Source organism: Panthera leo, chromosome B2 (assembly GCF_018350215.1).
Source record: "Panthera leo isolate Ple1 chromosome B2, P.leo_Ple1_pat1.1, whole genome shotgun sequence".
NCBI classification, from domain to species: Eukaryota; Metazoa; Chordata; class Mammalia; order Carnivora; family Felidae; genus Panthera; species Panthera leo.
Window position 1 is genome coordinate 139061981 of NC_056683.1, and position 12773 is coordinate 139074753.

Sequence of the window (12773 nt, forward strand, 5' to 3'; positions counted from 1 at the left end):
TACCACTATCATTTTTTCCCACTATTTGTGCTAGACTTCTAAATGATAAAACAAAGAAAAAGGTATACAAGCAGAATTTTAAGCGAAGGAGAAGCAATAAACCAGTCATTATTGCAATAGCACAAATGAGACAAAAACCAGAACAGAGAATACCTAACCCTGTGTTTATGGAGCGTGTGTGTGTGTGTGTGTGTGTGTGTGTAGCAGTTTTCATTCAATTTAAGAAATATAAACCTAGAGGTGCACTTTTTCCTGTACCTTTTTATGTGGAAAAGGACAATTACTCTAAACAAGAAAGGAAAAACGGGGGAGCCGGGTAACCAGTAAGATGATGAATCACAACGTAAATAACCGAGAGTGGACTTTCTTTTAAGCAATGGCGTTTCTTCTCTTTAGCAAGCAAAGAATCCCATCTGTAATGAAACTCTGGTCTGATTGTGTTCTGTATCTAAGTGTTGCCTCTGCTGTAATAATGCGCTTTCCCAAGTGGGGTTGCTTTTCTATTGCTCTTTATTCCTGAATGACCTGATCTTTTCTAAATAGGGAGACCATGTGCTTATCTTAATGAAATAATTATTTCTTTCAAAGTCTGACAGTATTATTTGCGAAGATACCTATTGTCAGGCTTCTGAAGATGCCTCCAGGCCACAAAGGAGTTAATTTTCCTCAAATGGACAGTGTGAGTTCCTTAAAAGGGAGGACAGCTTTTATGGATTGCACAGGAGGGTTCTTAGAGGGTTCTTAGCTATTCCGCTGGAGCAAACTCTTCCGGCTGTTCGCTGTAATTTTGTTTTACGTGGTGAGAATAATCTGTTTCAGAACACCCCTGAAGTTGAACACTGGTAGCCTCGATGTCCCGTTTGACCTGCAGTTATTTAAAATATTTAAAAAGTAATGAAATTTCATGTAAAAATGTAGATTTCTGGCTTCTCAAAAAAAATTGGAATATTTCGTGTCAGTGAGCTGGTTGGAGCTGAGTAGTGAGTGGCTGTCTTTCCGACGATGGCCCTCTGTCATCTAAGAGACTTAGCCTTAGAATTTGCGGCTCTTAATCCGTATGTTCATTCATTCATTCAACAAACTATAAAGACCTGTTGTATGTAAAATCCTGTTCAAGGAGCTAAGCCAATATGTATATGGCTCTGTGATCCAAAGGATCTTATGGGATGTCAGTCTCCTGAGATGATTTAGGGGAAAGCATTCCTTGGACACATGAGTTGGGATGTCCTACCTACTTCTCTCTTGGAAGTTCATAATGCATATTAGCATAGTAAGGGCTCTGAAAAGCCGTTCAGTGAGGAAGCTTGTTAAATATTGCTTATCATTGTTTCTTTACTAAAAAGCGGTGTTGTAAGTAGCATCTACCAAATCCATAAGAGCTAGTTTTTGGGAGCACACTTTAAAAAATAGTGATCTGGCTCCAAATGGAAAGCTATGAACGTTTACATATTAACAAATATAGAGAATAAATCAGAAAACTGGAAGAGTCCCTCGCAAAAATATTCGAAAGGGAAAAAAAATAACTGAGTTAAAGACTGCTCACCTATAACGTGAAATAAGTCCCATGTAAGGGTTCACGTGCCTTGTTTTGTAAAACACTACTATTGGATGGAGCTTTATCCTTTCTCTTTTTTAACGTTACCATCTGTATAGAGAATTTTTCTAAAATTCAGCTGGTATGGTAAGTGGGAAGAATGAGTGCAAATTGTTTTGAGGGCTGATTCACTATTAACATTCATATGTTTATTTAACCAAGCCAAGTCCTGTGTGTCCCTAGAATGCGTATGCTCCTTTCTAACTCACGTGTATCTCTACAGCAGGCACCGCGGCCATCTAACTCAGGTCGACTGGAAGGCCTCTTCACCGAAGTATGTTTCCTACCCTGCACTCAGGAGAAGCTTTTAAAAATATGATTCTGACAACCTTTGGATGACTTCTAACTGCTCTAGGAGATCAAACTCCTTGTGAGGTCTGCAGAGCTTCACATGCTCTGGGCCCAGTTCTCTCCAGCTTTATCTCATTCAACTTTTCTACTTTTCCACAACTTTTTTCTATGTTGCATTCTATTAAGCCTTTCAGGTCTTCAGTGAGCAGCCTCCTTCCTGCCCCAGGGCCTTTGCAGATGATGTTTTTCCTTGCCCGCAACTTTCTCCCCCCGCCTGCTGCTTAATCCCTCCCTCCCAACTTCTGCTGGGTTCATGTCTAGTTACTCAAATCTCAGCTCAACTCCTGCTTCTTTCTTAACCCACGACCTCTCTGGTCCTACAACTCTATCAGATTCCTCTGTTTTTTCCTTTCTTGGAGCATGCTCTACAGTCATCGTGATTTGTAATTACATACTTTTTATAATTATTTAATCAATATTCGTCAATAAACAAAATTTACCTTCTTTTGTTTATTAGTTACCTAGCACCTGGCATGTTAAGGAACACTCAATAAATACAAATGAGGAGGTGTGTGAGGGAAGATAGAAGTTTTATCATATTGGCAAAGGAAGTGACAGAATATGCCTTTTTGGGGATTTAAACATAAAGCCAAGACTGTTTATAAACTGGGACATTGATCCATATATTTTGGTATAAACTTCGTTAGCTGGTGGAGGGAGGTGAGTGGGAGATGAGATGCTAACTAATCTAGCAGCAAGGAAAAACACATTTTTTTTTTTTTCTGGTGAAATAAGTAATGGTTTTCTGGTTGGATAATTCCACACAGAAAATGATTGATTAAAGCTTCCTGCAAGCTTGGGTTATGCAAATATAGCAGGTGTCTATGTATATGCAAGGCTTGAACACAGTCTTCAATTATTTTTTGGAAGAGTTGCCCCGGTTGAGTTTTGAATCATGCTCCCACATCTGTCATTCTGTTCTAATCACTACCCAAACAGGAATCAGACGTGGCCACCCAGGCCAAAAAAAAAAAAAAAAAAAAAAAAATCAAATAAATAAAAATAGTGAGGGATGAATGTTCCACCTTACTTATTTCTGTTTCAATAAAAACAAAAAAGGCAGAATGCTCATGGAGGCATGAGTATTGCCTAACAAATTCACCGGAGTCGCTGTAAATATGTGTAACATCAGCTGAATGAACGAACGAATGCGTAAATTTCAGCAAGGAAAGCGTTCTGAGATTGTGTTGCGCTTTTCACTTGCTCCCGCGGTGATCCAATATGACCAATACCTCTTCTGAGAATTAGCTCTTCACTTATGGTCTTCTAGTACACGAGGGTTCCTTTGGCAAATACTTTTTATGTGGCCTTAAATGGTGCCATCAGGAGCTTTTAAAAGTTGATGAGAGGGGCACCTGGGTGGCTCAGTCGGTTAAGCGCCCGACTTTGGCTCAGGTCATGATCTCACAGTTTGTGGGTTCCGGCCCCACGTCGGACTCTGCACTCGCAGCTCAGAGCCTGGAGCCTGCTTCGGAGTCTGTGTCTGCCTCCCTCTCTCACCCCCTCTCCCGCTTGTGCTCTGTTTCTCTCTCTCAGAAATAAATAAACATTTAAAAAATTTAAAAAATAAATGAAAGTTGATAAGAAGAGATCCTCTTTGTTCCAGGGGACGTTTACCTTTCAGGAAGGTCAGTGGATCAATGTTTCTGGTCCATTTCAGCCTAACTGCATTCCATTTGCACTATCATTTATTATGGTCATCTGATCTTTTTTTCCCTCCTAGGTCTCATTAAAAGGCTCCCCATGACCACTAAAAAGTGACTTCCGGCAATGGATTCAACAGCAAAAATTTATTCTGACACATGGCTATGTCATTGCTCAGTTCCACTTTGTCTTGTACTACAAAAAAAAAAAAAAAAGTTCGACCATTTTAATAGAAATTACTAAAAATAATCAGTGATTAGGATGGATTCACATATAATTGGCATTTTCTTTTGAGATTCAGTTTCTTCATTATTGGTAAAATTTTCAGGTTGACATGCATTTATTAAGTGATGACGATGATTGCCAAGTTTCCTTCTAATTCCAAGAAAATTCTATTATTCTCTTCTTGTGTAAACCATCTTAATTTCTGATTCTGTGACCCTGATTTATACATGAGTCTGAGTTTAAACTCTGCTCGATTGAAGAGAAAAATAACACCCATTTCTAGTGTCACAAGCTAAGAAAATAATGAGTCATATTATATAAATTAAATAATTGCATTCACTTTAGAAACGGATGTTAATATTTTGATGTTTTAGAGTTGAAGGCAGTAATAATATCCCAGTAGCTCTCTGAACACCTGGGTTACTTCAGATCTGAAGAAAGCAGACACGAAAGAAAGTCCAGTTAACCTCAAATACAGAATAAACTTAATGCACCCAGCGACCTTCGATAATTCCATTAATGTGTGTGACTCTTTAAAATACTATTTAAAATAAGCCTCCCAGTTAAATATTATATATTTTAAAAGGACAAGTCCATGCAGTTTCTAATGGGTTTCTTGACAATTTAAAATGAAACGTGGCTTACTCTATGCTATGATTTTAAATGCATTTATTTAAATGTGCCATCCTTAACATGCAACTTGAAAATCTCTGGGCTAACCTGAACACGTATTTGTCTAACTCTGATTTGCTCTTCTGAAGCCTGGCTATATTTCTTAGTCTTGCTTCTCTGGCTCTCAGGGAACTGATGAGAAATTCCCCAGGTCTTAAGATCACTTTCTGTAATATAAACTCTATCCTGAAACTATCCTTTGTAGTTGTGTACTTTCAAGCCTGAGACTGACATACATTTAATTATTTTAAATTATTGCCTAGTGTCTCCTTAGTTTTATCACAGGATTTGCCTTAGAAAGGGATACTCCTTAAAGGAAAAAAAAAAGCCTTAAATTTAGTAATAGGCTTAGGCAGGGAGGATGGAGAGTCTATTATAAAAACAATCAAAGTAGCTGGAGAGAGTGTTCCAGTCTTTGTTCAGGGCCATTTAAATAACACTAGAATTCTGAATGTTGATTTTGATTGCGTGAAGTGTAGTATCATTGTGTGTGTGTGTGTTTCTGTGTGTGTGCGCTTGAGTGTATCCCATTCCCTAGTTTAAGATCCTCAAGCCCTTATTTTCCAATTTTAAAACCCAACCAACATATCACTTTCTCAAAGATATTCTGAATGAAGCTACCTTGACTCCATCCATAGCAGTTACAAAATCTCCCTCAATCAGGTGTCAGGGGGCCTTTCTACTTAGCCATTCCCACCTGTATTGCTCTCCTTTTCTGGAGTCGATAAAATGACTACTAGACATCTCAGTGTTGCCTTGAATTAAAGATAATTATGTTGGCTTGCTCAGCTTGCCAGGGATAAAAGGAGGTATTTCATAAATGCTGTGGAAAGTTGAAAATTCTCACCATTTCCTTTCCTTCTCGCCTGCTCGTGGAAAATGGGGCTGGGGTGACCTTGGATCAGAGGGATTTTGTCCTTTTTGCCGGCAGAACAAGAGGAGGTAAAGGAGTATCCACATGCGGTGGGGAGCCACAGGTATACAGGAGGCTTCTGCAGCCCCATAGATTTATTCATAGGTTCGTTCGTTCATTCATTCATCCATCCATCCATCATCCATCCGTCCATTCATTCATTCATTCCACAAATATTTTTAGAAGGCTTTGTCTGTGTCAGGCGGCAGATAAAAGACTGATTTGTGTAACTACTTTGTTTTCTGATTTGTCCTGGTTCCTCTCCAAGGGGGCTCTCTGTTCTCACTACCTGTGTCTGCCAGGTTCAAAGCGAGTTCAGTCAACTCTTTTTATTGATGACGATGTTTACAACAAGGCTTTTAACCTAATTTACCAGCTGAAAATTTCCTATATAAGAGTTTTTCCTTTGCCCAAATCATTGTCTCCTTTCTTCCTTGTTCTTTGGTATCATTTAAGTTCTTACACAACTGTTTGCCGTGCTTAGTTCTCCTATCCTCTCGAATTTATATTCTTCCTTAGATAACTAAATAAAAATGCTCGGAGGAGTTTTTTACCCCAATTTTTGGTCTCTTTTATCTCTACATGACATTTTTCTTTTTCTGATAGCTCTTTCATTTTAGTGCTTTTTTCCTTTTGCCTTTTATTTGGCATTGCTTTTATTCCTGTGCTCAGCGAAGGCAGTGTTTTTACACATTCTACCTTTTCTTTTCAAGTTGGCCTGTATCCGGTCTCAGCTTCTCTCTTTATTCTTCTTCTCAATAAGTCCTTCTTCTCTCTCTGATCTTTTCCTCTCTCCTCTTCTTATTTCCTTCCCTCATTTTTCAAATTCCCCAATATACCCTTATTGTTTTTCCTTTTGTGATTTCCTTCTTCCTTTTTCTAGTTCTTTTATTCTTACTTAAAGGAAGAAAGACTTGGAAAAATTTTTAAGCTATTGTCAGCAAAGGGCACACCTTCTGGGTCGACCTCCTAAGCACAACCCAGGAGGCACTGGGTTTGAGAACCTGCCCTCCCTAGCCCTGTGATCAGAGCATCGGAGGCTGAAGAGGTAGCCAGGAGCCCACGCCTCAACCTCTAGGCAATAGTGCTCTCTCAGCCCAGGTGCACACAGCTGCTTGTCCTTTTCTTTGTGACAGAAGAAGTGACATCTCTATTGTTTGTAAGACGCTACTGGAAATGTACAAAGTACAAGAAAAGGTATGCATGCTTTATGTGAAGCAGAAGACTTGTGTTTTTTCCATACTGTTTTTATCTTTATTTGACGACTTGATTTTTATGTGGTCTACCAGGAGAGGACACATGTCCTTTTTCAGTTTGTTTGCTTGTTTGTTTAATGTGGCATCTTTTCTTTGCCGTTCTTGGGCTTTAGGCTTTGATCTCTTTTCTTCTAAGCTTGTATTTTAATTCCAGTTAGGCAACATAGTATATTAGTGCCAGGGGGACGATACAGTGATTCCACAATTCCGTATGTCACCCGGTGCCCATCATGACAAGTGCACTCCTTAATCCCCATCCCCCGTTTCCCCCATCCCCCCCCCACCTCCCTGCTTACCTGTTTCTTAAAAATGTTCAAAATGACTCTACAGTTTCATAACTTTCTCAACTTGTCAAAGTACCTAAACCTGATATTACGCCCAGTGACCTGAATGAGGCAAGATGACCATCTCCATCGGAGGCATGGGGTAGCTGAAGGAGAGCCAGGAGGAGGGTGTCTCCTGAGTCCCATAGTGGCTATATGGGGCCTGCCGATGGCATAGAGGGGGTCCAGGCTTCCCACCCTAGATTCTAGATGGGAATCTCTCTATTCCTTCCGTTCTGTCTCCTGGGAAGGCAGTGTTTCTTGCTCTGTTTTTCTCCTCTCCCTTACCCCACCCCGCCCCCCATTCTCTGAGACCATGGTTAATAAATAACATAGTTCCCATCTGTACTTCATACGTTTGTGGGGGGGGGGTGTTGCACTGGGTCTCACATACTGTGAAATGGATTCCTGACTCTCTTTGGCTGGTGAGGGAGGACCATGGGATTCACCAGCATCTCTGGTAATTCTGTGTCGTGCATGGAAAAGCCTGTTGTGAGGAATTTTTTGTTTTGTTTTTTTAAAGCCAATGTACATTCTTCTGGCTTCTATTTAAATCGATGATTCCTTTCATATTTTCTTTCCCTGTTTTCACTTGCCCTGCGTTTCACAAATAATTATCCATAATCATGTATGTTCGAATGTAGACTGCTATCAAGGACCAGCCTTTTCTTCTCTGGGGTGTAACCCAAAATTATACAGAGTTCCAGATTGTTGGAGCAAGAAGGACCCATAGATAGGATCAAGACTTGCTTTCGACTTGGGGGCTTGGTCTCTGACAGTGGTAATGTAAGGGTAGCAATGATCTATTTTCAGTTTTAAAAAGGGGAATATTTACCAGTCATAAGTTGTACAGGCTATAAAAATGTAATTTTCAGCTCTTGGCAATAATCATATCAACTTAGTGCGTTAACACTGGTTGTCTCAAGGGAAAAAGAAAAACCTGTCACCTAATGAAGGGGATTTGGCAGTCCAAAATTTTCCCAGCATGAGCCCGACACGGGGGAGAAGTAATAGATGTACTCTTTTGTGTTCAAAAGGTAAGAGGCTCCTCATCACAACTTACTCCAGATCCAAATGCCCAGAGCGCTTGAGGCAAGGTTAGAAGTCAGGAGTCCTGACTTCTACCCAAGTGCTTCTCAAGGCAAAACAGAACGCTGATTTGCTTTTCCATTCGACAAACGTTTACTGAGTGCCTGTGTTGAGTCAGATAGGTACACTTGGAAAGACAGAACAGATACAGGGCCAAGGAGGAAGATGGCCGTGCCACTCTGTAGATAGTGACTAACAGGCAACACCGCAGGTGTTATGTGCAATGCTCGAGTAGACAGAAGGGCCGAGGAACCCCCAACCCCCACAATTTCTGCTTTTATTGACTATTTCAGGTCTGTTATACTTACAAAATGTGCCTATTTCATAACTGTTTGTGTCTCTCTTGTTTTGCTTTTAACGTAGGGTGTTAAATTCCTCTCTGACAGTCAGCTCTTTTCCTACGTTTAAACCTCTTCCACCGTAGTTCTGTCTCCCCTGGTTTGGTGAATAGTCAGGAAATGCTTCCTTGATAGTAATGGTAGGCAGTTTGTTCCTCTTCCTCTTAGATGATGACCATCTCTCATGAATCCCCGTCCAGTTTCATTCTGTGTGTGTCTGTCTTCACGTCTCCAGCTTGTGATCCTTACTAATTTTAGACAAGATCTTAAAGTTGTGGAGCATTCCCTCCAAATTTAATTAGCATGTTCTCAGTTCACTTATCTAAGTGATAATAAAGTGTACAATAGAACTCCACCGGGGGCTGACCCTCGTTTGCTGCCATGGTCCCTGCGCACCAGCTGGCTTTGAAGGAGGCTCAACTCGTCCAAATCCTCTCTAGAAAGTTTTCCTAAAATCGGGGATAGCAAATAATGTTAGTGTTAATTCAAGTTTAATCTTTATTGCAGATAATATATTAGTTTTAGTCATATTCATGATAAGATAGAGTTGTCTTTTTATGGAATCAATGTTCTTACTGGGAAAAAAACAAGAGTAAACGTTACCGCTACATTAACTAAACCAACAGAATTTCATTTTTGTTTTGTTGACAGAGAAAAATTTGTAAATTGTTGTATTTTCTGTGCTTCAAGAGCAGAGAATCTAACGACCTCTTTAACACAAAAGTTATATTGTTTTGGCTTACTGCCATGACCATTTAAAAAATTTTTAAGTTTATTTATTTTGAAAGAGAGAGAGAGAGAGAGAAAGAGAGAGAGAACGAGCTGGGTAAGGGCAGAGAGAAGAGAGAGAATTCCAAGCAGGCTCTGCGCTGTCGAATTCACGAACCATGATATCATGACCTAAATAAGCCGAGATCAAGAGTCGGAAGCTTAACCCACCGAGCCACCCAGGTGCCCCTGCTACCATGACCATTTAAAGGGAAAGAGACAGGAACGATAGAAAAGGTAAGAGAAGGGCTGAGTCAGTGCAATGAAAACTATTTTGCTGTGGCTGCTCTGTACCCCAGCTGTCCCTAAGAGCTTAACTTGCTCCCGTTTGAGACTGACATTAGTTCAGGAACAGCTGAGAGCCAGGGAGGGGAGGAACTGGAAGAATCTTACTCACAGACCACCAGGGATAGGGGCAGCTCTCCAAGAAAGCCAAAGTCATGTCCAATTTCTATCCTTAGAAATTGCCCCTTTCCTTTATATCATACACACCATTTCTTCCTTTGTCAGGCCTTATTATTGTTGTACTTGTGTCTTACACGAGTATCATTAGGAAAGCTGGCTTAGCAAATGTTAGCATAAACTACATTGATAATCTCATCTAGAACTTATTTAAAAAATCTGAGCGACATCAAGTTTTCCAATTACTAAGACGTATATCTATTACAACACATATTATGATGGTAAATACTCCATCACAATATATTAATAATAATGTAAGTATAATAGTAATTATATGTAATATATATTATCATATAACTGTAAATAATAAATATTATACTATATATGCGTGTTGTACTGAGGAGCTATCTAATTTACATTTCATAGAAGCTAATTATTCTAACGAATTATATTTCCCTCTATTTTACTAACTACGGTGTCTTTGATGATGATAAATAGAATGATAAATAGAAACATTTTTTGATGAGTATTTTGGTAATTTGATACATTGGTCTGTAATTTATTATGTGGCCAGTAGTAAATATCATACAAAGGAAAACTCTGGAACTATTTGCCCGCCTCTGAGGATTAACAAAGCTGAGTATTATTATATATGAGAAGGAATCATGGGGGACTCATGCAGTTGGATACGGGATCCATGCAATTGCCCTTGATTAATGGTAGGAAAGAGATCTTAACAAACTCGTGACTAACTTGCCCAAGTTTTCTGGAGAAGGTTGACAGTGAGCCCAGCACAGAAAAGGATCCTTTGAAGCACGGAAGCTTGGAATGGACAGGGGCAGGTTTGGGGAAATCTAAGTAAAACACAGATTGAAGACACGCTGATCTTACCTAAGTAGTTCCGGAAATCCCAGGATGTCTGGAGTCAATATGCATTCAGAAAAGGACAAACAACTAAGTGGGTCCGTTCAATAAAAAAAAAGAATGAATGCTGAAAAAAATGCATCACAGCCAACAGTACACCTGCCAGCAACTCCGCTTCTAGCTTCTTCTCTCTCTGCTCACCCTCCCTCGCAAGCTTCCTTTTTGCGAACTCTTGAATGGGATTAGGCACAACTGAGAAGAGCAAATATTAGAACTCGTTAACGACAGAGGCAAATGCTTGGTCCTGAGTCACCTGGTCTCAGGGCCTATTTCTGGCTCTCTGGGCCTGGCTAACTCAGCCCTCAGGCCTCCCCTTCCCCTTCCGCTTCACGCATGTTCTTAGCTGCTCCTTCACTGAAACGCTAATGACTTCAGAGCTTTGATCTCCAGACAAGACTATGTGACATTTCACTCGGATGGCTTTCAGTCATTGTAGACTCCACACGCCGAGTCTGCCCTCCTCAGTCCTGACCTCCCTTCCTCTTCCAGAGACATTTTTTCCCGTTTCCGTTTCTATTCATGGTGACGTCATGCTTCCAGCCACGTCATGCTTCCATGTTGCTCATTCTGGTATCTGGTCAATTTCCAAGTTCTGTCAGCCTTTCCTTAAAAAGCGTTCTTTTCTTCCTTTTCTTTCCATTTGTACTGTTAACCCCCTGTGCCTGGGTTACGCTTTAGCCTCTTAACAGTTCTCTCTACAAGCTCACCTGCTCCATTTGGCCTGACATACTAATGCCACGATTCTATTTTTTAAACAGTTAAAAAAATCATGTTGAAAAATTTCCAGAGACTTTGTTTTGCCAGTGGGATAAAGATTACATAAGACCACACGGTTCAGTAGAGACTGAGTTATGGCTGGAGCCCAGACTTTTTTAACATCAGTTCCAATAATTTTTCTACTAAGGTTTGCTGTGTCTTATGAATTCCAGCATAGGAATACATCATCTATCCTATTTTATCCCTAAACGCTTTCGTGTTTTGCACTTCGTTTTAATCTCTAAGCTGTCCCAATTTGTTTTGGACGTACGAGGGATCTTAAAACTTAAATAAATCGAAACAAAGGTTGATCACAATAAAAATGTTATATAGATGGACAGGTAAGACTATATCAAACAGGTAGTTTCTTGTTATTGTTTTTGTTTTTCTTTTTCCAGAGACAACTCATACTGAAAGACTTTGGCTTCACGTGCCATTGGCTTCCTAGCCCAGATGATTTCTGAATCAAGATTCTCCCTTCATCGACTCCCGCTTTCAGGGAGAGTATCTGTTCCGATTGCACAAGCCAGAGGCAGCTCTTGGTACTGAGCTCCGGCTCTTGTTATGCTGGGTTTCTTTCCATATTGTTCGAGAACAGCATGCCATCCATCCAGGGAATATTGACTAAACTCCTCTTTTCACAAAATCTAAATTCAAGTTGGAAGCAAAGCATCTGACATGGCTATTTACAAAGTCTTCAGTTGGCCTTACGAGGCCTCCAGCAGGGGGCCCATAGAGAGACAGAGGAATTGGCAGACAAAAGCGGAGAGCTACAGGGCACTGGGGCTCCAGAGCTCTAACCCCATCGCTAGTTGGGAAACGCGTGTTATTCGAAATCCGAGAGGAAGGTTATGCTGGGCTCAGCCTCCCAGAGGCCAAAGACCCTCCATAGCCTAAATTGGGCAGAATATTTTTCTCAGATGTTAGTAGACTGGTTTCTTATGTCATCCGGTTGTAACAGTGAGAAATTGATTCAATGTACAAAACCCTTATTTGGCAATTTTCATCTTCAATGCACTTTCCAAATGTTAACTAATTAATCTGCTTGACAGTGTTCCATTTACACACGTTTTATGTTCATAAACTCTTATAAACTTTTATTGCTTTGATATCTCATTTCTAGTTTTTGTTTTTTTTCCCCCTGTTTTCTTTCAAGGCCAAATTAGTATAGTTCTTTGCTGATATGGTGCCATGTTCTCCCCCACGGTCCAGGGGCTCTCATAGTGGTAGATCCTCAAGCCAGAAAATGAGATGTGGCTGGGGGAGGAAGAGAATGAGGGGAATAGCCTCACCCTGGAAATAACAGAAGTGCCACCGGGGACAGATTCATACAGCCATTGCCTCTGATAGTACCGCCAAGATCAGTCTAGCTCTTGGGTGAGCCACAAGTATCATCGAGGGCCTACTATACGCCAGGTGCTGTTCTAAACTCTAGAGATGGAGCGGTGAACAAAACAAACCTCAGTCGTTGCCCTCATGGAGCCCCAATATCAGAAGCTTAGAGATCTATTTCAATCA

The 12773-nt window shown here is 40.4% G+C and overlaps 1 long non-coding RNA gene across 1 annotated transcript; it reads right to left on the reverse strand.

The window, feature by feature from the left end:
* Positions 1–8136: 8136 nt before the first annotated feature.
* LOC122219214 lies at positions 8137–10934 on the reverse strand. The gene is made up of 2 exons (XR_006202304.1): positions 10467–10934; positions 8137–8854 (listed from the first exon to the last, which is right to left on the reverse strand). It is a non-coding gene; the product is annotated as an uncharacterized LOC122219214 (long non-coding RNA).
* Between the last annotated feature and the right edge of the window lie 1839 nt (positions 10935–12773).